Consider the following 20,557-nt stretch of genomic DNA (forward strand, 5'->3'; position numbering starts at 1 on the left):
ACGAATCAACCATTTGACGATGCTTTTCAGTAAGCCCGTCATAAAAATACTGTACCAACTGCCAACGAGGCACCTGGTGATGGGGACACTTCCGGAGAAGATCTTTCAATCTCTCCCAAGACTCGTGAAATTGTTCTCCCTCAATTTGAGAAAAACTAGTTATAGCTTTACGAAACTGATTCGTTTTACCAATCGGGAAATATTTTTTTAAAAATTCTCTTTGCATTCCTTCCCAAGTAGTAATATGAACCGTCTCAAGAGATTTTAGCCAGTGCTTGGCTTTATCTTTGAGAGAGAACGGAAACAAAGTCAACCGCATAGCATCATCTCCAAAGTTATTGATTCTCACAGTCGAGCAAATCTCAAGGAATTCATCGAGATGATGATATGGGTCTTCATTGTTAAGGCCATAAAACGAAGGTAGCATTTGAATCACACTGGCCTTAATCTCAAAATGGCTCGCTCCTACATCAGGTCTCGTGATGCAGGAGGCGGGAGTATACGTATTTGGCATGAAGTACTCCCTCAAAGGACGGATCAATTGATGATCGTCAGCCATTGCATACACCTTGGAGTAGACCGATGTAGCACACGTCCTAATTTGAGTTTTCTACCTAACTAACGCACTAAGCGGCCAAACCACGCAAACCACAAAGCGAGTAGACTAAAAACAACAAAAACTAAACAAACACCACGCAGTTACACATAACAGAGATTATGCAAAGAAATATGAAGTCTATGTGTACGGTACCAATCGTACACAGTCACCTCTAAGGGGATCCTAATAGGTGGGTTGTGCAGAAAAGTAAGCTCGTCTCTAAGATATGCACATACGTGGTTCTAAACCTAAATGCAACACAAACACTAGGCAATAAAGTGAATACTAATATTACGCCGTTCCCCGGCAACGGCGCCAAAAATTTGATGTCTTCTTTTAAATCGTTGTAATTTTGAAAAGATTTTTAAATGTAAAACATGTGAAAACCAGACATCAAATAATAAAAACCGGTTCTCACTAGTGGATGAGACCGAGTCGAACTCAGGGAACAGGAATATATCATATTCAAGTACACAAATCTAAACTAATCTTTATTGCCAAATTATTTGAAATGTAAAATGTTTAAGAAGAGTAACACAACTAACTATTATAACAAATGAATACCCTTCGCAGAGGGCGTAAAGTGCAATATTTACAAACCCAATTAAATTCTTAATTCTAAACTAAAAAGTAAAAAGAAGCTTTATTCTTCGTACTTCGTGTCACGTAATCACTTCCGCTCCAGTCCTGTGCTATCCTGCACAATTCAAATGAACACGAGCAGTACAAAATAAAAGAATAAAACTATACTAAACAAAATATACTAACTAGATGCTAAGAATACGAAAGAAATCATTAATGAAATCTAGATAACTAATTACAATTGAAAACTAATTCTAAGTAAATCTAATAACAACTAACTAATTCCAAAACAATTACTAACATTTTACTAATACTTAATACTTACTTAACAAAAGTAACTAATCTAACAATTACACATTACTTAGCTACTTCAAACAAAAAAATTTATACTAATCACTAGTGATTTAATAAACTAACAGCTAACTATTCAATTAACTAATAGCTAACTAATCAATTAACTAATAGCTAACTAATTTTATCAATTAGCTAACAATAAAAGTTCCATTGAGAACCAACAGTAAAAACAGGATAAATTTCAGTGAAAATCCAGTTTTAAAATCAACACAACCGTGAAAATCAGTTTTTAAATTCAACCGACTGTGAAAACCCAATTTCGTTTCAACACATTGTGAAAATAACTTTTCACATTTGATTCACACCAATATGATCGGCTCTCACAATGGCTCAGTAAGAGAAGTTGCTGGAGAACTGGAACCTGATCGGAGATTGCTGCAGTGCCGGCAAACTAAGCTATCTGGCAGATCACAGAGCAATGACTGAAATCCGGTGGAAGGAAAACTTCCAGCTGATGTAGAAACACTCAGAAAAACATTTATTTTGGCAGCTAATAGAGGAAGATCTGGATTCTAGCCATTGTTGGATTGATTCTGTTTGATATTCACGACAACAGAAAATGATTATATTCGATCAAATGGAAATCCGGTGAATAAAATGGATTTGGGTGAATATAAATGAATTCCGGTAGATGCAGGAAACTCCGATCGATTTTTGATTCAGGGAGCTGAGCCACCAGAAATTTCAATATCTTGATCGGATTTTTGGTTCAAGGCGCTGAGCCACCAGAAATTTCAATATCTTCCACCGGAACTCTCACAGTCCACCGGAATGACTCTGCCGGACAGACATTACGGCAGATCAAAGTTCAAGATGCTCTGAATTTGTCATTCCAGTGAAAATTACATCTATCGTTGTAATTTCCTGTGTCTTGCAGCTGATCCAGATGATCCAATTCAGGTGAACCAAAAATATGACAACAAAATTCGATCCAGATCAAGATGATCTGAATACACCGGAACTTCTGTGACAGATTCAGGTCACGATGAACTGGAATTTTAAATCAGAGTATCGGCAACCTCTGGTTAGTTTAAAATGACATTCAGATCGGATGATCCATTTAAACATTCAGATCAAAGTAACAAAGCATAAATCTGTCTCTTAAGAAAGAAATATCGATCCAGATGATCGATCAAATGTTTATAGAAATGTTTTGGAATCAAGCAATAGATTTTAAAATCAAAGAATAATGGTTTTCAGATCAAATTTCTAAAAAAAAACAATGAAAATCCAATCAGATGCACACTAATCAAACAACAAAGTAAGAAGAAGAAGACGAAGAAGAAGAAGAAGAAGAGAAAGAAGAAGACTCAGCACTCACCGTGAACCTGAGGGGTTTGGGGAAAGAAGCTGGCCTCCACCGTCAACGCCGTCGCCGTTGAAGAAGCACCTCCACCGGAAACAGGGAAGAAGAGAAATCAAGGGAGAAGGGAAGAAGGAGGTAAGAAAACAAGGTGGAGGGAAAAGAGGGGTTAGAGGAGAGGGCTCTGGCGCAAAATATGAAGACGGGGGAAAATTTCCCCTCCGTTGGGTTTTTAACAGCAAGCAAACCGGTTTGAATCGGTTTGTTGCTGTTTGTTTTTCAATTTAAAAAAACTCCAAACCGGTTCAACCGGTTTGCAACAGATTTTTTTTTTTAGTTTTCAAAATCACAAACCGGTTTGTAACAATTTCTTCAAAACACTCAAACCGTGTAAACCAGTTTGTTTTTATTATTCTCAAAAAATCTAAAAACTGTTTTAAAAAATTTTATTTGATAAAAACCTCAAAACTCAATTAAACTAAAGACTAACTAACTATATTCTCAACTCTAATTTTTTTTTTATATTTTTTTTTAGGAACTCACAATGACAAACATTAAAATATTCATTAAATTGCAAAATAACACTAATTTTCAAGCATTTTCTCTTTTTAATTCATTTTAGCTCATTCACTCAAAACCAACATAAAATTGGGTTTTAAATCAATTTTTTATGAAATCATGCATATTTTTGATATGAAATAACCCTAAAATATATGCATGATCACTCCTCCTTCCTTTCGACAGAGAGAGAGAGAGAGGGCCTTCTTCCTCTTCTTCTTGAAAGAACACGAGAGGGGGTCTTCTTCTTCCTTTCGGCAGAGGCGAGAGAGCCCTAAACAATCGGGCCTCTCTCTTCTTTCAAAAATCGAGAGCCTATTGCCTCACAGGCACTTGCACTTCATTAACGCGCCTCAAGGCAAAAGCGCACCTTTTACGCTATCCATCAAAAACTTCAAATTAGTCTACCTGAAAGCTGAACACGTTCCATTCGACTAGTGATCCTAAAACAATGACTAAGAGAATAAGCACTCTCCCAAATAACCATACCAACAATGATTCAGACATAGAACACTATATAAGATGATCACAATAAAATTACTTTTCTCACAGAATAACCATATAAACATTGATCAATTGACACCATCTTCACCAAAACAATGATGTAAACCATGTTGTGAAAAGCGATGGGGCGTAGAGAAGGGTTCCACTAAAATATGAAGAGAGGAGTAAAGCACAAGCCTTAAAAACACATTTTTAAAAACTTAAAAAAAAATATATATCTAAAAACACAAATAAATAAAAGAAATAACAATGAGAAATAAAAAAACTCAAATAAATACCGAAAGATATGAGAATAATATGTAAAAACAACATTAATGCAGCACCTTGATCTTTGTAAGTATCTAACAAATAAGCTATCTATTTAAGGTTATGTCCACGAACGTGGATACAATATGGGCATGAGGCATGCATACATGGTTTTTATGAAAATTAGGACAGGACGTCTTCTCTTGAAAGCTTAATTTATAAAAACACAATACGCAACAAATTTTTATACATAAACATAATTACTACGAGATTCGATTAATCAAGGAATATACAACTAAAGTTTAAGACCAAATAATTAAGTAAAACTCAAAGAAGAAGAGGAAGGAGAAGAAGAAGAACGAAGAGAAGAAGAAGATGGAGAACAGAAGAAGAAGAAGAGACAAAGAAGAGAGAGAGTACCTGGGTGGGGGGACAGCCTCCTCTTCCTTCTTCTTTCGGCAGAAAGACAGAGAGAGAAAGAGATTTTGGCGGGGATTCGTAGGGAAACGCGATGCTGGGGTTTAGGGTTCTTTTTATCACAGTTCACAGATCGTTGTTCATAGGGTGCGAACCAGTGTTGTTAAAATCGGTTTCTCAAGAAAAAAACTCTTAATGAAATCGAATCGGATTGAATCCATACTTTTCACCACTGGATGACACGTGTTATTAAAATATTTAAAATGTTAAAAATCTATTAAGAATACTAAAACAGAGTTTGAAATGATAGGTAAATCGGCCTCTTTGAATTGAATTGACTGAGAACGGATTCCATATGAATCAGGCAGAATCTGACATTGGTGCAAACGGGTAGAACTGGGCTTAGATCTTTTAGGATCCGAATCTGAATCCAAATTTAAACAGTAGATTCAAATTCAAATTCAAATTCAGATACGATGAGGTAAAGTTGAATCCAAATCCAAAATACATGTGGTGATACTAGATCCCGAAAGATAGAACAAAAAGAAGTTATTTATATGCAAGACATAATCTGGTCAGATTTTGCATTGGATCAATTTGAGATCTGAATGCAAAAGTAAACTGATTGAAAATATCAGAATCCCATTATGAATGTACATTTGAATCTTACTTTAAGGATCCATATATGGAGAAAACATGTCTGACTCATATCGTATATTTGACCCTATCCGATCTTCAACCCTAAATTATTCTGATCTTTATTCAAACATACACCACTAAGATCTGATGTTATGGTGGAGATCTGATTCATGTCTATACTTAGGTAAGAACTACAACTGGTTTGCATCCATAGACATGGCCAAACCCATCATGTTGGATCCTGGTTTTGGATCAAGTGTTGCTATAGGGTCTTATTATAAAACATGATTATATAGCTTTATGAGTTTCATTTAACCAAAAATTGGTTATGTAGGGGGGATTACTGGAATTTATGGGGGCACTATCTCTAATTAGTGGTGAATTAAATTTAATCTTATGGAACACCTATAAATGAAGACCATGGTTATGGCAGCTCATATGATAGAGCATTTTGTGCTCAGTAAGAGGATTGTGGAGAGCCCCACGGTTAGAGATTGACTTAAATAGCTCAATTGAGAGAACATGTGTCACTACAAGAAAATAGGTTATTAGCGATGGAAATTAGCGACAGAATTATTTCGTCGCTAGTTAGCGACGGTTTACCGAGCGAAACACATCTGTCGCTATAATCGCTTAAATTTACGAAAATAGTGATGAACTATATCCTATCGCAAAATTCGTTGCTAATTAGCGGTGGATTTTGCGATGGAATATTTGGTCGTAACGGACGCAGCGTTTGGCGACGGTGTTTGCGACAGACAATTTACCGTCGCGACGTAGCGACGGACTTGGCGACGAAATATATTTCGGCGCCATTAACTTGTTTTTGATTTACGACGGCTTAGCGACGGAATTACTCCGTCGCTAAGTGTCGCATAACCCTATCCCAGGCCTCTTTTCCTTTTCTTCTTTTGCTGCTGTAGATCCCGCCAGTCGTTCCTGGTTCGCCGTCCCCCGCCAGACGTCGTTTGCCGATCGTCGTTTGTCGATCGCCGCCGCCCGAAGACAGGTTCGCTAGCCGTCCCCGCCGTTCGTCGTTTCCGGCAGGGGGTTTAACCCCCTGCCTTTCCGGCAGGGGGGGTCGACCCCCTGCGTTTTCGGCAGGGGGGGTCGACCCCCAGACGAAAAGGCAGGGGGTCAAACCCCCATGCCGGAAACGTAGGGGTTTAACCCCTGCCTTTCCGGCATGGGGGGTCGACCCCCTGCTAGGGTCGACCTGCCGGAAAGGCAGGGGGGGGGGTCGACCCCCTGCCGGAAACGCAAGGGGTTAACCCCTTGCCGGGGTCGACCTGCCGGAAAGGCAGGGGGGGTCGACCCCCTGCCGGAAACGCAAGGGGTTAACCCTCTGCCTGTTCCGACATGGGGTTAACCCCGTGCCAGAAAGGCAGGGGGTCGACCGCCCATGTCGGAAACGCAGGGGTTAAACCCCCTGCGTTTGCCGTAAAGGCAGGGGGTCGACCCCCTACCGGAAATGCAGGGGGTTAAACCCCTACATTTCCGGCACGGCAGGGGGTTAAACCTCCTGCCTTTTTGGCAGGGGGTCGACCCCCCATGCCGGAAACGCAGGGGTTAAACCCCCGCGTTTCCGACACGGCAGGGGGTTTAACCCCTGCTGGAAACGCAGGGGTTAAACCCCTTGCCGGAAACGACGAACGGCGGGGACGGCTGGCGAACCTATCTTCGGGCGGCGGCGATCGACAAACGACGTCTGGCGGGGGACGGTGAACCAGGAACGACGAACGGCTGGCGGGAGCGACAACAGCAAAAGAAGAAAAGGAAAAGAGGGCTGGGATAGGGTTATGCGACACTTAGCGACAGATTAGCGACGAAGTAATTCCGTCGCTAAGCTGCCGTAAATCAAAAACAAGTAAATGGTGACGGAATATATTCCGTCGCCAAGTCTGTCGCTACGGTAAATTGTCTGTCGCAAACACCATCGCCAAACGCTGCGTCCGTTACGACCAAATATTTCGTCGCAAAATCCACTGCTAATTAGCGACGGATTTTGCGACGGGATATAGTTCATCACTATTTTCGTAAATTTCAGTGATTATAGCGACGGATGTGTTTCGCTTGGTAAACTGTCGCTAACTAGCGACGAAATAATTCTATCGCTAATTTTCGTCGCTAATAACCTATTTTCTTGTAGTAACACATGTTCTCTCAATTGAGCTATTTAAGTCAATCTCTAACCGTGGGGCTCTCCACAATCCTCTTACTGAGCACAAAATGCTCTATCATATGAGCTGCCATAACCATGGTCTTCATTTATAGGTGTTCCATAAGATTAAATTTAATTCACCACTAATTAGAGATAGTGCCCCATAAATTCCAGTAATCCCCCCTACATAACCAATTTTTGGTTAAATGAAACTCATAAAGCTATATAATCATGTTTTATAATAAGACCCTATAGCAACACTTGATCCAAAACCAGGATCCAACATGATGGGTTTGGCCATGTCTATGGATGCAAACCAGTTGTAGTTCTTACCTAAGTATAGACATGAATCAGATCTCCACCATAACATCAGATCTTAGTGGTGTATGTTTGAATAAAGATCAAAATAATTTAGGGTTGAAGATCGGATAGGGTTAAATATACGATATGAGTCAGACATGTTTTCTCCATATATGGACCCTTTAAGTAAGATTCAAATGTACATTCATAATGGGATTCTGATATTTTCAATCAATTTACTTTTGCATTCGGATCTCAAATTGATCCAATGCAAAATCTGACCAGATTATGTCTTGCATATAAATAACTTCTTTTTGTTCTATCTTTCGGGATCTAGTATCACCACATGTATTTTGGATTTGGATTCAACTTTACCTCATCGTATTTGAATTTGAATTTGAATTTGAATCTACTGTTTAAATTTGGATTCAGATTCGGATCCTAAAAGATCTAAGCCCAGTTCTACCTGTTTGCACCAATGTCAGATTCGGCCTGATTCATATGGAATCCGTTCTCAGTCAATTCAATTCAAAGAGGCCGATTTACCTATCATTTCAAACTCTGTTTTAGTATTCTTAATAGATTTTTAACATTTTAAATATTTTAATAACACGTCTCATCTAGTGGTGAAAAGTACGGATTCAATCCGATTCGATTTCATTAAGAGTTTTTTTCTTGAGAAACCGATTTTAACAACACTGGTTCGCACCCTATGAACAACGATCTGTGAACTGTGATAAAAAGAACCCTAAACCCCAGCATCGCGTTTCCCTACGAATCCCCGGCAAAATCTCTTTCTCTCTCTCTGTCTTTCTGCCGAAAGAAGAAGGAAGAGGAGGCTGTCCCCCCACCCAGGTACTCTCTCTCTTCTTTGTCTCTTCTTCTTCTTCTTCTGTTCTCCATCTTCTTCTTCTCTTCGTTCTTCTTCTTCTCCTTCCTCTTCTTCTTTGAGTTTTACTTAATTATTTGGTCTTAAACTTTAGTTGTATATTCCTTGATTAATCGAATCTCGTAGTAATTATGTTTATGTATAAAAATTTGTTGCGTATTGTGTTTTTATAAATTAAGCTTTCAAGAGAAGACGTCCTATCCTAATTTTCATAAAAACCATGTATGCATGCCTCATGCCCATATTGTATCCACGTTTGTGGACATAACCTTAAATAGATAGTTTATTTGTTAGATACTTACAAAGATCAAGGTGCTGCATTAATGTTGTTTTTACATATTATTCTCATATCTTTCGGTATTTATTTGAGTTTTTTTATTTCTCATTGTTATTTCTTTTATTTATTTGTGTTTTTAGATATATTTTTTTTTAAGTTTTTAAAAATGTGTTTTTAAGGCTTATGCTTTACTCCTCTCTTCATATTTTAGTGGAACCCTTCTCTACGCCCCATCGCTTTTCACAACATGGTTTACATCATTGTTTCGGTGAAGATGGTGTCAATTGATCGATGTTTATATGGTTATTCTGTGGGAAAAGTAATTTTGTTGTGATCATCTTATATAGTGTTCTATGTCTGAATCATTGTTGGTATGGTTATTTGGGAGAGTGCTTATTCTCTTAGTCATTGTTTTAGGATCACTAGTCGAATGGAACGTGTTCAGCTTTCAGGTAGACTAATTTGAAGTTTTTGATGGATAGCGTAAAAGGTGCGCTTTTGCCTTGAGGCACGTTAATGAAGCGCAAGTGCTTGTGAGGCATAGGCTCTCGATTTTTGAAAGAAGAGAGAGGCCTGATTGTTTAGGGCTCTCTCGCCTCTGCCGAAAGGAAGAAGAAGAACCCTCTCGTGTTTTTTCAAGAAGAAGAGGAAGAAGGCCCTCTCTCTCTCTCTGCAGAAAGGAAGGAGGAGGAAGCCGGAGGTCTCTCTCTCGCCTCTGTCGAAAGGAAGAAGAAGAAGGAGGGTCCATTCGGTACGTACCCCTCTCTCTCCTTCGTCTCTTCTTCTTATTATTCTTCTTCTTCTTTTCTTCTCCTCCTCCTTCTTATTCTTCCTATGCTGATCTTCTTCTCCTCCTCCTTCTTATTCTTCCTATGCTGATCTTCTTCTCCTTCCTTCTGCAGATCTTCTTCTCCTCAGGTTAAAAAAACAAGGGAGGCTCAATTGTTTAGGTCTCTCTGTTTTCTTCTTCCGTTCTTCTCCTTCTTCCTCTGCCCAACTTCTTCTTCTTCTGTTTTTCTTCCCCTTCTTATTGTTCTTCTGATATTCTTTTTCTTCTTCCCTCCTACTTCCTTTTCTTCTTCTCCCCCTTCTTTCCTCCTCGTTTTTCTTCTTCCCTTCCTCTGTTCTTCTTGAACAATCGGGCCTGTTAATCAGAAAATTACTTTGTTCTTGTTAATTAATTAATTATATATTGATTTAGTAATTCATTGATTTGTTGCTTATTTATTAGCTGCATGCTATTTGTATTATATAATTGTGTTTGCTAAGTATAACTATGTGTGGTGTATAGCATTATGTTGTCCTTTATACAAATATGTAGAGTGGTTCTTGCTAGTTATTGTGATTTTCGGTCTTGTTCCTTGGTTAAATAATCACATCTTCTTTGTTGGATCAGTTAAATTATTGCATTGTAGTCATTTCTTTGAATTAGTTTTATAATTTAGTTTAGATTGTCCACTTAATATCTAATTATTTATTAATAGTACATAAATGATGCTTTATTTTGTTTTTTTATTTGGTTAAATTTTTAATATTTTTTGTGAATCTTACGCCTCGCTTCATGAGTGGGTCTTACGCCTCAACACTATTCACAACATTGATAAAATCATAAGGCTGAAGGTAAATTTGGACTCTTGATTATGCATTAAGATTCGAAATCAGTCAGATTTAATAAATGGGACAACCTAACTGTGAAAAATTTAAAATCTATGATATATATATATATATAGAGAGAGAGAGAGAGAGAGAGAGAGAAAGAGAGAGAGAGAGAGAGAGAGAGAGAGAGAGAGAGAGAGAGAGAGAGAGAGAGAGATGGGAACCTACTAAATGGACACAGTGCTAAATGAAACATGCTCTTAGATTTTTGGTGCTTTTCGAAATTTTGACTGTACAGATGTGATCTATATGCTTGTTTTTATAGGAATCACTTCTTAGAGCATTTGACTCCGATGCATGAATAGGTTTTTATAAGGTTTCAAAAATCAATAGCCTACAATTTTTCATAAATTTTTGAGCCTCCAAATACCATTTTTTTCCATCCAAAATGCTTGATCCAAATTAGGATTTCTAGTAAATCAATCATGCTGAACACATCTATGGGGTTGGAATTTTGAAAAAAAACAATGGAAATCCAATTGCATGTTTCATTTAGCATTGTGCCCATCTATCTCTCTCTCTCTCTCTCTCTCTATATATATATATATATATATATATATATATATATATATATATATATGAAATGCATCCAAACACTATTTTTCCAGAATATTTAAAAAATTGAAAAGCAGAAAATCCAGAAAAGTGAATTTATGAATTTTGCATCCAAACATGCCCTTAAGGTCACCAGTTTGTTTGTGCAATTGAAAGCAAAATAGATCCGATTGGAACTTTTTTTTTGAATTCATTGTAGGGATGTATGCCAAAAAAGAGAATAGTGTTGCTCTTAAATAATGCCTAAGAATGTCTGCACCTCATATTTTGTAGATTATGTGTTCCATTTATAATGAAAATTTTGCCTGAAAAATTCTTGATTCCTTGGAATTAGCTTTCAATTCCACATGTCGAACACTGATAGAGTAGTTATGGGAAGGTTGTTTCTTATGTAGGTAAAGTTGCAACCAAGAAAAATTGAAAAAGAATATCTTATCTGGTTGTGAATTCAAGGAGATAGATCTTGTCTTTTATTGAATGAATCTTCATTTTCTTTATGCATTACAAGCGTTTTGTCATGGAATCTCAAGCATTTCGTGTTTGAGTTCTCAGGTGCACTAGGGACCCTTTGCAGTTTTGACCTGTATGCTTTGTTTCTTGCTTCACTTGTTAAATATATTACATCATTTTTTCTGAAAGTTAATATTTGCTTCTTGCTATTCACTCAATAAAAATATTGCATCAGTAGTTTTTCTAAGAATCAATAGTTGCTTCAGTTTTTTTTTCTTTTTTAATTTGTTCATTTCTGTAAGTGCATGGATATGTTATTACAATGCATTAGATTTGGTTCTTCATTTGATTTAGCTCTGGTTTTGAGTCTTCTTGACGTTATGATGTATTGTTCTCATTTGTTTTGCCAGGAAATGGGTAAACTTGGGAAGAAAGCACGGAAATTTGCTCGTAAGAATCTTCAATCTGTGCTCAAGAAAAAGCGGAAACAGAATGCTTTCAGGACAAGAAGGGCTTTTAGTAAGGCTCATAAATCCAAAATCCCCCCTTCATGTCTTCTTTAAGCTATTCAAGGTTGAATGAATTTGCTCTTTTGGTTTTTATTCAGGATACTTTCTCTCATCTCTCATCATGGATGTTAAAACTACTGATATACAAGATAACCATGACTAGCTTTGGTGAATCACACACTCAATTTAATTTTGCCTTCCAAATAAGAGAACTAAGTCACCCATTTGATTATTCAATATCTAGTACTTTTCTCACTGCATGTATTCCATGATCAACCGGAGAAATCTTATGAGGTTTTTGAATCAGTAATTACCTTTTCTAATGAAAGAAAATTTGATTAGGATCTTTAATATGGTTGAATAGGTTTAACACAAGAAATTTTCTATTGCAAAGCTCTGAGCTTGTTGGGATATGGTGGGTCAAGCTGCTTACAAGTAGCTCAGGTCTGGCAGTTAAAAGATTCATTAAATTTTGGACGGCAGACTGAAAGTAACAAATGTTACCAGTTTGAATATTTGCCAACAATTTCAGATAAAATAGTGGAACATTTCCCTCTTCCATCTTGAAGCAAAGAAACTTCAGATCCTTGAGCTTTGCTGGGAGAGTGTAAAAACATAGGTGTTTATCCTTGGACCAATAGGATAAAGCCTATGTCATAGGGATTTGGCTAGCAGGGTGCCGCACTCGCGCCGACGCGACTCGACGCGGGTGCGGCACCGGGTGCAGTCAACCCGACCCTGGGTGTGTTGACCGCACCCAGGGTCATTTGTGTCCAATTTTTTTATTAAATAAAAAAATGTGTCCAATTTTTTTATTAAAAAAAAATTGGCCTGGGGGAGCCCCCGCCCCCCTCCCTTTCTGCAACGGCAAAAACTCTGAATCAAGCTCCACAACTCATCCGCTCGACCCCTCCCTTGCACAAAGAGGGCGCAAGGAGGGGGCTCGACCCCTTCCCTGCACAAATATATATATATATATATATATATATATATATATATATATATATATATATATATATATATATATATATATATATATATATATATATATATATATATATATATATATATATATATTTTGCCGCACCCCCGCACCCAAGTTTTTTAAAAGTGCCGCACCCGCACCCATGTGACATAGGATAAAGCCAACATAAAAAAACTTGGTACCAGGAAACTCTTGGTGAGGAAAAATGTCATGATAAATTAAATTTTTTATTTTTTGGAAAAACTCTAGGAAATATTAGCATGTGTAAAAAGTTAGAAATATGGGCAATATATATAAAAAATTTAAAAATGATTTATTATGTTGATATCATGATAAGACCATTATTGGAAATATTGCGACTTTTTATAGTATAGCAGATTTTGTAAACGCTGCCATGTTTACAAAATATTGCCAATATTTGTAACTATGATAAAAGTTAAAACCAATTAAGACTATAAAAATATATAAAAACATAAAGAAAGACATAAATTTTTTAAAAAATGCCTTTATTGGATTAATTGATTTTTTTGTGGACCAAGCCCTATGGATATGATCCATATGGTTTGTTCAGTCAAAAGCAAGTTTTAGATCGTCCGATCAATTATATAGGTAGATCCTTTAAGGGTTTCAAATTTTATGGTTCACAATGTATTGAAATTTCAAAATTGAAAAATTCATGCTTGTATGTCCAAACCAGAGTTATCAGAAGTGCCATAGGGCATGGGGAAGCGTGTTTTGTAAGCATGAAACATGGCGCTTCTGAAACGTGCTGGGAAGTGCCAAAAAAATTTAGGGAGTGGGAAGTGCGCTTCCCAATTTAGGGGAAGCTCGTTTTCCCTTATTTTTTCATTTTTTTGTGTTTTTATTTTTCTTTTTTTTTGCTTCCCCCTCACTTCCTAGGTCGCTTTCGGTTTGCTTTCTAGTTTTCTTCCAAGACGATTCCTGATTCGCTTCTAAGTCGTCCTGCTTTTCCCGCTTCCTAAAATTTTGAAAATGCCTCGCTTCTCGCTTTTGCTTCTCGAATCGCTTCCTCGACTAGCAACTCTGGTCCAAACCACTCATGATCTTTTCAAAATATTGCTGATATTTGTTACTATGCATAAAACCAGTGTTTAATTTTGCATTGTAAATTTGAATGCTTTGAAGTTTGCGATTTTCAAGTGGGAGCAATCTAAAGGCCGTTTGGATATTAAACCATCTAAAGAATGGTTAAGTTTTTTGGCCGATTGATCAATGCGGGCAATGATAACAGTGTATGACATAAACAAGTATAGTCTGCCTCAAAGTGACTCCATTGTCTCTGCTCTTTAGGTATTTTGGACAAAATCCCTTTCTGGATGATATCACACCTCATTGATATCCTTTTAGCCCACGGGTTATGGTTGCTTGAAGTTGAAGATTAGCAGCAACTTGATTAAGGTTTATGTGTCTTTTTCATGCCCCCCCTGATGTAATCTTTCTACCTCCTTTTTAGTCTTCATGATTGGCTCAGGCCCTCAATGGGAAGCCAAGCAGAGAGTGCCTTGATGATTGATACCATACATTGAATGAGCTTACATATAACGTCTTTAGTAGTTCATTAGATGTTTAAACATTTATATTATTATTTTAGTAGCTACAAATATTTTTTCCAGAAAATAAATGATAATTTCGCAAGTGTCATGTTGCATGAGGCCAACAATATTTTTGCTAATCTAACTGCCTGCGCTATTGCCTTCTTTTTGTAGTGTTCATAGGCAGCTGCTTCATAAGACATCGTTTATTAGGAACTTATCTCTACATCTAAGTTGCCCTGCTTGGTTTGTGTTTGCGCTTTTGTTCACTGAGTGGATTGTGTAACAAAATGTTTCCAAGTTTGTATAGTTTTTAACTAGACTTTTTGTTTATTTGCAAGCATTGAATAGGCCACCACATTTAAGCTCTATGGTTGGTTCTGTTATTGCAGGAGATAAAGGTGTTGTATATGTGAACCATCCAATCTCCTCAGATGCACCTGTAGAAGAGTAAGAAAATGCCACTATTTATTTTCTTTGCTATCACTTGCTTTAGATTATTTTTCTGACATCAACTTGCTTTAAATTGTTAGACATGCCAATATTGAATGTTAATTCCCATCAAAATTTACATCCCTTGTAAGATTGTTTTTCTGTGTTTTTCTTGTTTGGTTCCGCCTTTGCAGTTACTTTTCTTTATATTAGGATAAAACTGTACACTTCTACTGCTTAATACATGATGTAAGATTGAAGTTTGCCAAGAATCAAAGTGGCACCTGTGCAATTTGCCTTTTCTTGTGCAGCCGATAGTTGACAAACTCGTGACTTGGATCCGGATTGCCTGACCCTTGACTTGTGAGTCAGCAGGTTGACTTGGTAATTTGGACGAGTTAGGACATGATTTTTTTAGTGTTAAGATATGGAAAAAATCAAACTCCAAAGTGTATAATCACTAAATTTAGTACATGACATCAATGACTAAGCTATATAAGTATTCAACTATACATAATTGTTGATATTATGATTTAAAAATAGATGATTCTTTGTAAAAATTATCCTTTTATAAGCATTATGCACTAAAACCATGAAATGCATGACAAAAGACACATAAGTGGCATGCGGATAGGTGGTTCTGAATCGGTGACCCAGTTGGGATCCGATTCGGGTTGACTCGGGCGATTCTCGAGTCAGCTCTCTGGGTTTGCCAACTATGGTGCAGCCACTGCATTTTATATGTAATATATCTGTCTATTTATGATGGATTCTAGTTGGCTGCTTTTTCTGTTTGTTGTCAATAGCATCCAATTAGCCTCATTTTATATACATTTGAAAACTGTCTTAAGCTCCTCTTTGAAAGGAGACAAACTAAAACTTTTATAACATTTATTCTTTTGCTTCTGTTGTTTGTGGCTTCTTGTTCATTTTTGTCGTGTAGCGGTTGTATTCTTGTGTTTTCTCTGTGCTATTGTGTAACTTGGGTATATTAATTTATTACCTTCTGTTTATATTTTCAAAATAAAATCTGCCATTAAATGGTAAATGGCATATATTGATAATCTGTGTTCTCCCACACTTTTATTGAAAAAATCTTGGCAAAATGAATAATTTTTTAAAAATTTATAAACTGAAGTTAAAAATATGTAAAAAAATTACTCAAATGCCAAAAGCAATAAATATGTCTCATCCATTGTTTTAAAAATGAAAAAGAAATGAAAGATGGGAGAGTCCAGAGGCCGAAATAAATACTTTCTTGCTTAGGATTAAGTTACATTCAGTATTTATTGCCATTAATTAGTTAGGAGAAAAAGATTGAGAGAGATGTGAATGATAAAATAGGATTATCAGCCAAAGTTTTTTAAAATCATTTATGAAACATAAATTATGATATTTTAATTTTAAATTATCACAACATTTTGAAAAATATCGTGATATTTTAAATGTTAGAACTGATGAAAAGATATCATAATATTTTTTTAAAATATCATGATATTTGTGACTGTGCTTATACCTTCTTCCATTGCCTTAGTTTTCTTTTACTGCAAAATTCAATTTTATGTTTTTATGAAAAACAACTGCATTACTTGAGTTTTATCCTTACATACTTGTAATCACCATTGATAGCTGCTAACTTTTGTTTAGTTGCAAACTATGTTGTCAAAAGTGATACGTGGTTACCTAGTCAACTGGTACTGCCTACCCTACTTGTGTTCGCCTAATCCTCCCAGAGCCAATCCCTAGTTAGACAACACAGAGTAGGATGACATTGTTTTTTATTTTTGAGGTCTTAAATTAATCCTATGCACTTAATTCCTATATGCTGTTTTTTGTGCTTATTTTCTTTATTACTTGAGAAAAATGATTGCTTGGGCCTTGTTAGGGACTGTTGCAATCGGATTGATGTCAACATATATTCTTGTTAAAACCCACACACATACATGTGCACACATGCATACACAAAAATTTGCGAGTCTCTATTACAACTCAATGTTTCCAGAAGAGATGTTCTTGTAAGAGTAAATATTTAGTGCTATGCTGCTATTATGCATTTTAGAGCATACTAGGATCAGCATAGAGAATCTAGTACAAGACTAATGTGTGTTGCCAATTTGCCCTTATCTTCCCTTTTTAAAAATTTTCACAAGGTCTATTATGTTCAATGATAAAATGATTCTGGGGGTGCGCTTCTTAGGAGCCTTAGGAGGTCATTGTTAACATAATTCTTGCTTGCATGAGTAATTCAAACCATTTTCTTCTTCCTAGGTGTTGATTAAATGACATAATCGATGCTGATATTCTTTTTAGAATAATTTCTAGTGTATCAGTTGAAATTTTGTGTTGATTCTAGTGGAGTGGGTATTATTCTTGATCGTAAAGATACCGATGCTCGACTTTGGAGAGCATCACACAATTTCACTTTCGCCCACTGATTAATTGTCAAGCATTTCACAATTTACTAAGTTCTTTCCACATTCATGTATGTTATTCAGGAGCTTCATTGTTTCCATTGGTTAAGTGTTAAATGCAATTGAGTTTTCCAAATAGTCTGAGTCATATATTGCAAGTTTATATGACATGATTATTCAGGAGGTAGTGATGCTTTTTCAGTTTCCAGAAAGTAGCAAAATTTTTTTACTGAGATTCTAGCTAGATTATGGGCGTAATATCTTTCAATGTATTATGGAATTATCTGTGCGCATACATTTGTTCCATTTTGTATAGTTGTCTTAAGGTGAGGCAATTAATTAACGATTTAACTTGAAATGCAAGTGTTTATGTTCATATATAGTTATGCTCATCATTGTTGTCAGATATCCTGAAGGTATTGTAAATCAGGCGCTCGACGACATTTTTGCAGATACTTTTGGTAATGATGTTGACAATGATTCAGTTATAGATTCAGATTCGGAAAGTGATGGTCTTCTTTCTGAGGTAATGTCACGCTCTTCTAAAAATCTGGCCTCATCTTTTTCTAATTCCTTATTTATTTATGAAAGAGTTCTGAATTCTGATATTGGTTTCAGGATTTGAATGGTTCTTATCTTGTTAAAGATGGAAGTGATGATAATTCAGGTTGGAACATAATTACAACAGTGAAATTTGGTGTTTGAAATATCCTAAATTTTTGTTTTAGTAAAATCGCAAGAGGATATTTTTTAATATAATTGCTGTTGCTGTAGATGAAAGCTACCATACTGCTCTATCTGAGCAGAACAAGACAATTCAGGTGGAACTCGTGAAGCAGAAAAGTAAGTTAGATCGGCTGAAGAAAAAGGTAAGAACGACCTTGTACTTAATTAAGACCTTGAAATGACCATAGATATGAAGCTCAACATGATGGTATGTCTAACTAATATAAACATGTAGGGTTTGTTTTAAAAAATTTCTCTCCTATTTTGAAGACAAAAAAATTGATGGCTCACATTCATCATTGTAATGCACTTAGTTTTACCCAAAATGAACTAATGCTAGGGATGTCAATCGATCACGTTTGAGTCAGGTATCTGAAAAGTACAAATCTGATTAGTTGAATCGGTATAGCAAATGAATCTGATTAATAATCAGATTCGGATGCAGTTTTCAGATTTTCATTTGAATCTGGATCCAAGGGTAATCCAACCCAATTCCTTATAAAATATATCTGATTAGCTAACCGAGTACAAGTTCAATATTGCCTTTTCCATCCAACTCTAAATTTGATTAAGCTAGATCCGGATAGGTCAGATTCACTAAGACCTAGATCTCAACTGAATATTTTCAGTTTACTGCCCTGGCTAATGCTCAGAAAGATTTTCATGTTATGACCCTTGAAATGTTGTATTCTTAAGTATGAAGAGCATATTTAAAGCAATAGAAGTGCTTTTTGTTTTTTATTTTTGCTTTTGTGTTTGCTCATAAAAAGAAAACAAGTGCATCTTTTGTGATATAGACAACTCTTCATACTTCTTTCAGTACGACATTATTTCTGGATGCTTGAAATATTAATAAGGTTATGTTTGCTTCATTGTTTCACCAAGACCCAAATTTTGGTGAGTTTCTGGAAAAGCATAGTTTGGAGCTTCAAGCTGCAAGCATTGAAGAAAAAGTAAGACGTCCATCACTTTCCAGTTTCCACATGGCCATCATTGTACTGGCTTTCGACATTCTATTATCATTTTATCATTGGTAGGACTCCTATTGATATTAAAAAATTCTGATGCCATAAATGGTTGTCTTCTTAGGTTGTATGTCATGTTGGTAGTCATGTTATCAAGCCTACTCTTCTCTGTTCTTTTTTCCTTCACCCTTTTTCTTTTGTTTTTTTTTTCTGGTGTGTGTCTATTCCAGATTGGTGTGCTCAAATCAGGCCAGATTGGGTCCAACTAACCAATCCTGATTGATTCCATAGATTATCCATACCAGTGGGAATCAATTTTAGAGTCAAGTTGAGTCAGATTAGTATAAAGTGGCAAGTGTCTGGTTGGACCAATCCATTGATTAGATCACCCAATTTTAACGTTCTTCTCATCATTTTTTGATAACTTTGCAGTGAATTTAGGTGGTTTTGTTCTTAGTTGTCATAGGCGCTAGGCGGAGCCTAGGCGGTGAGCCCCTAAAAAGCCTAGGCAGTCTAGGCAGTACTCCAAATAAAAAAACAAAAAAAATATATACAAATATGTAAACAAACTACTAAAATTAATAACAAATATGTATACAACATAAAATCAAACAACAATAAGCAATAGACAAAACAAAATATGTCGTCAAACACTATAAGATAATTATATTAAATAACCTGCTCAATACATTGTCCAACACAAAACATTTAACAACACAATACATTTAACTAAACATAGAATTCTGAAACATATGTCTATATATAAAAGTCATCTTCATTCTTCAGTATCAAACTTCATTTCAATGATTTCCTTCATTTATTGCATCTTTTAGTGGCTTGAGATGATGATGGCAGATCATCTTCATACAATTTCTGTCCCACAAATGTTGCAGGTACTTGTGCCTTTCTCTTATCATCTTTTTTAAGACTAGTAAGAAGCTCAACACAAATATCAGAAGGAATGCTATGTTTACATAATTTCACAGTGGAGTTAATATGTCCCACAACATGATATTTAAATCTATACAATCCTTCATGCATTATAAAATCACAAAAATTACACTTCACTATTTCTTTGGCATCTCTAAGTCAATAGTGTACAATATTTCAATGCAGGTTTCTTTGAGAGGCATCCTCCAAGACCTCTACCCTCCATCGACTTACTAGAACACGAATTAATAAATCTAATCACTACAAAGATGTAAAATAATGTAACTGATAACCATGTTAAAAAATGAAACAAAGAACAATGGAATAAATAAACCATGCAACTGATAACCAATGCAAAAAATTAAAACATAACCAATTAATCACCAAATAAAAATATAAGCATACAGACATTTAACAAATCTACACACATAACATAATTAACTTTAACTGTATTTAAGTATAAAATAGTAAAAAAAAACCAATAAGTTTATAATAACAACTTAAATTTAATCCTTAGATGAACTTGAAAGTCTATCATCATCTTCATTGATATATTG

Source organism: Nuphar pumila, chromosome 13 (assembly GCF_984573655.1).
Source record: "Nuphar pumila chromosome 13, dmNupPumi1.hap1.1, whole genome shotgun sequence".
NCBI classification, from domain to species: domain Eukaryota; kingdom Viridiplantae; phylum Streptophyta; class Magnoliopsida; order Nymphaeales; family Nymphaeaceae; genus Nuphar; species Nuphar pumila.